Genomic DNA, 5,352 nt, shown 5'->3' with positions numbered 1-5,352 from the left:
GCTCTTTATCTTTATAGGCCCTGATTTCAAGAGTGGAGTCTGTTTTTCTACCTTGTTATCTAGGATGGCCTTGTGGTTTATATGGACAATATATTATAGTACAGACTGTGCTGTATGATTCTGGCAAGGCCGGGTCTCAAATATTCTTGAAATCTCCTCTTCTCACTTTTGGAAATCCTACCACTACAATAAACCAAACAGGGTAAGTATTTTAGAAATCTGGCCATATTCTCTCCATCATCTGTTTAAATTAAGAAATTCTATAATTCTATATAGTTAAGAATAAAATTCCACAAGTCTCTTAGTAATTTTGTACTTAATTGATGCCCTTGTTTGCTTCTGACAGTAGATGAGTCACTTTTCATTTTTTCCTCCTTATCTTATTTAGGTTTTTACCTCTGTGGACATGGAATTGAGAAATCACACTCTACTGACTTAATTCATCTTGGTGGGCTCCACCTCAGATCAGGAGAGCAACACAGGCTATAAGACTACAAAAGTGATATTTCAACTTTTTGTTAAATGTTCTTATCATAGGTGCAGCTGACTCTATTTGGAATATTTCTGATGCTCAACTTGGTAACCTTGTCAGGGAACATGACCCTGGTTGTCTTAATCTGGACTGATTCCCACCCACACCCTTCCATGTACTTTTTAATCAGGAATTTCTCTCTCCTGGACTTCTGGTGTGCATCAATGTGTATATCCCCAAATCCTGTCCATTTGTCTCAGAAGATAAACACATATTCTTGGTTGTATGGGGAACCAGTTCTTTTCCTGTGTTGTAGCCCATACTGAGTGTGATCTTCTATGATCCATGACTTGTGAACACCACGTGGCAATTTGGAACCCATTACTTTGTTCAGGTACCATGTCCAGGTCTCTCTGTAATGGACTCACTGCTGGCACCTACTTAGAGGGTTTCATAAATGCCATGGTGCATACCTGCCAACACCTTCCAGCTGAGTTTCTGTGGTAAAAATTGCATTGAACATTTATCATATGATGCACCACAATTGGTAAAAATGTCCTGCATAGACACCCTGGTTTATGAAAAAGTCCTTCTGGGTGTGGTGGGCTTCACAGTCCTCTCCAGCATACTTGCCATCCTGATTTCCTATTTCAACATCCTCCTGGCTATCCTTAGGATCCATTCTGCTTCTGAAATGCACAAGGCCTTCTTCACCTGTGCTTTCCACCTGATCTCAGTCATGCTCTTCTGTGGGTCCTTGCTCTTCATGTATTCAATGCTGAGCTCCACCTATTCCCTCAAGAGAGACCAAGTGGCTGCCCTGTCCCACACCGTGGTGAAACTATTACTCAACCTCTCATCTAGAGCATGAAGAATAAAGATGGCAAAGCAGCTTTCAGGAGAGCAACACAGGCTATAACACTAGAAAAGTGATATGTCAACTTTTTGCTAAATGTTCTTATCACATTTTCCTAATTGTTGATTTATAGACATGTTTGCAAACACTGCAATTTTTCAAAAAAAAAATCCCACAAGTTATACTGTAAATAATGAAATGCATAAACTACATTTTAATTTTTCTATTTCCTTTTGACATGAACTATTTCAACCTATTATTTGTGGTTGTTAGTTTTAGCACAGTGGTATCTGGCTTCTCCGCTGAAATATGTTGTCTTCAAAAGTTATCCTCTTACTTGATTTTAGAGTTCTTAGAAAAGATAAAATGATATGGATTTTTTTTTTTGTGTGTGTGTGTGTGTGTAAGTGGTTTGGCTTTGAAGCTTGTTAGGCAAATTTTATTGGGTGAGGAGAAGATACAAAATAGACTGTTGGAAATTTGTCTCTAGATTTTAGAAATATTTATTTCCTGTGGTGTCCAATCTAGTTTATCTGCTGTTGTGATAAGTACCACACAGTGGGCTTGCATAAGTAACAGGATTTATTCATCTCATAGTTTCAGAAGCTGAAACTCTTGCTTTTTCCCAGGTTTTGGTGGCATTCTGGAGGACTGGATACCTTGGGGCAACTAGGCTTTCCTGTCACATGGCCATGTGCTCTCCTTTCTCTTCCAGGTTCCACTGACTTCCAGTCTCTACTCCTCAAAGTGGCTTTCTCTCCATAAATCCTCCAGTCAAAATCACAACCAGTTGCTTCACACCTTAAACAAAAATAGCAAATAGAGTATATAGAAGAACAGGTTTCTAATTTTGCCTTCTTCATTAACATGATATTAGGCAAAGTGTTTAAAAGTTGTTAAGGCTATAAAAGTATAATTCTAAAACCATAAAAAAAAAGACGTCTCTTTTAGGATTCTGTATCAAGGTAAAGAGTGATCTCTCCCTCTATTAATAGGTATCTCAAAATATTCTCCCTCCTGGAACACAGTAATATACAGCTTATTAGGGGAAAATAAGAACAAGTGCAACAAGAGGAAAAAAAAAAAAAACTAATAAAAACCCACCATCTTCTAGAACTAATAATTGTTTCCTTGTATCAGAAGACTTTATGAAGAAAGTTGCAGCTCAATATCTGGCATATATCAGATATTTAGTAGATATTTTATTTAATATTATCGATAACACTGAGTTGAGGAATATTAGTTGCAATTTACTATTGAGAAGCTTGACATTCAGTAGTTAGGACTTGGTTATTGAAAGATTAGAGCTATTTCTGAAATAAGTACAATTATAAAATGAATCTAAATTAAAATTACAGAACTAATTGTAAACATTTCACCATATTTATTAGTGCCAAAATTTCCCATCAAATCTTACACATGTATTATTTTCTAACAACTCTCTGCTCTGTCTTTATTCATCATAAAATTCCTAGCATTCCTAATTCCTTCACTGCCACAGAAGCTTTGGCAGTACTGACTTTAAAGATTTGGGGTATATTCCCCAAATTTCAACAATCCATTAAAATTTTCTTCACAGTCAACTATTGCCTGTCCCATAGTTAGAAAGCGAGCATCTGTTCAATCTTAAAGGAGCTAGCCAAATGATACTTAATTCTTTTGGATCCCAGATATATTATGTAATCTTTGATTTTTTTATCAAAGCAAAATATTGCTTTTTTAAAAGTGATAATATTCTGAACTATATTCTACAGTACATACTAAAGTCTGATCATTAAAATGAAACAAGGAAACTGGTAGAAAGAAACATCTTTATAATTGAATTTATTTTAATAGAAAATAGTAAAAGGAAGTATCTTAAGTCCCAGTTCCCCAAACCTTCACCAAAGGATTATCTATTATCATTTAGCACTGATTAAAAAAAAAAAAATACATCAATGTAGATTTCAAATCATGTTAACATAACATGCTTATTCAGAGCCTCTTTACATCTTTTTTCTTCAAACTGTTAGTCATGGTGTTCAACATGGGGAAGACTAGTTTATAAAATGTAGAATCACTTTGCCTCTTGCAAGGAAATGGTTGAAACTTGTGTGAAAAAAGATGTAGAGAACAGAGCCATTGTACCAGGTGACGTAAATCAAGTGAGAAGAGCAGGTAGAGAAGGCTCTGAGATGGCCCTGTGTGTAGCTGATAATCAAGATGGAGGAATTGATGATGAGGTAGAAAGCCAGTATAAGCACAGTGGGATTGGTGACATGAGGAAGAACAGCACAGCCTGGTAGCTCTTTCATATCACATGCTAACTTCACGAGTGTTGGACATCACAGAAAAAGTCATTGATGACGTTATCAGCAGGAAAATATTTGAATGTATTGCTAGTCTGTTATTGAGTTGATGAAGCCTCAATATAGGAATATATAACTCTACAGACGCACAATTTCTTTGACAGTGCTTGTGCATACAGCATTTGGTTAGAAATGGCAACATAAAAGTCATAAGCTATGGCAGCCAAAAAGAAACACTCAGCATAGGCCAGCCTAACAGAGAATAAGATGTGAGTTGTGCAACCAGTAAAGAAGATGCTCTTGTCTTCAGAGTTGAAGGTCACTTTGACCTTTGGGGTATAGGCAGAGGAATACCAATACCAGAAATCCAGGAAAGACAGAGTCCTGGTGGAAAAATACATAGGCATGTGAATTCTGGAGTCATTACAGATCCACACTATGACAGAGACATGTCCTTGACAGTGCTTGAGCATAAAGCATTGGGTTAGAAATGCCAAGGAACACAACAAATTAGATCAACTGCAAGAAAGGATCTATGGTAAAGTCTTCCAGGATATAGTCATTCCCATGGTGACTGTTTTACTTTCACCATGGAAGAGTCCTCTACTACAAATGGAGTTGAGGAATGTTTAATTCCTCCACTGATTATCATTGGTGGCTGGTCCAAGGCCATGTGATATGGCCAAGACTCTAAGTATTAAAAGGAAAGAAATCTGAGCAGGGATCCTGCCTGATTTGGGAGGTGAAAGGAGTTCTCTGAGCCTCAATATATTTTTTTTTGTGAAGACATTTTTAATACCAGGAATGTCATAATGCTGCTAGGTGTCAATTCATTATTATAGAAAATTTTTCTTGAAAATTTTTCTGTTATAGGTTCTGGGATACAGCAGTGAACATCAACATGATTGACTCTTAATCTCAAGAACTTTTAGTGTAAAAGGGTGAGAAACATGAAATAAACAAACAAACAAAAAAAAAACATTTCCAGATAATATTCAATATTACTAAAAGTCAAAAGTGGATTTTGGAAGAAATATGAACTGGCAGAAACTTCTATGTAAAATTATGGTTCCTGATAGTTGTAGATCTCCACAGTTCCTTAGGATTTCATTGCTTGCAAAATGACTAGCAAGGCAATTAAAAATATCATGCATTGAAAAATTGAGTATTATTTAATCAGAGGAAAGGAAGTTCTTCTGGGAAAAGTTTCCCTGGGAAAACTGTTTTCAGTTATTATATTCACTCATATTCCGTTTGGGATTGTGTAGAAGTTAACCTAAAGATATTTGTAAACTAAACATATAATGTATATGCTATATATGTACCTCAGAATATTAAATTATATATGCATATATTTTCTGAAATATTTTTCTTCCATTTGCCCCTTGAAATCCATTCTCCACCCTTTTCTGTCTTTCTCTTTGCTCTAGAAGGTTAGGCCATTCTTTTGCTTTAATGGGTTTATTTGCTCAACATCTTCTTATTGGGTTTAGTCAATGTTTTTTACTGCCAGTGTGAAAGGTAGATCAGAGGTCTTTTTCCTGGTACTTCCTTCCAGGGTTGGCACAATCTGACTACATCCTTGTATATATCATAGCTTCTGCCAGGCAAACTTCTATTGAAACTCTCTTGCCATGCTTTAAACCACTTCTTGTTTCTTCAGTGCTCAGTATGGTAGCAAAGTCATGAGAAGTGACTGGACCAAGGATTATTACATTATTCCATGGGATTCCCCC

General features: G+C 36.2%; 1 pseudogene; it reads left to right on the top strand.

The window, feature by feature from the left end:
• The first annotated feature begins 406 nt into the window (after nt 1-406).
• Nucleotides 407-1,405, top strand: LOC119517316 (annotated as a pseudogene).
• Nucleotides 1,406-5,352: the final 3,947 nt, after the last annotated feature.

This window comes from Choloepus didactylus, chromosome 21, assembly GCF_015220235.1.
Source record: "Choloepus didactylus isolate mChoDid1 chromosome 21, mChoDid1.pri, whole genome shotgun sequence".
In the NCBI taxonomy this organism is placed as follows: domain Eukaryota; kingdom Metazoa; phylum Chordata; class Mammalia; order Pilosa; family Megalonychidae; genus Choloepus; species Choloepus didactylus.
Note: the sequence above shows the minus strand (reverse complement) of the source record. Positions and strands in the feature narration are given on the sequence as shown.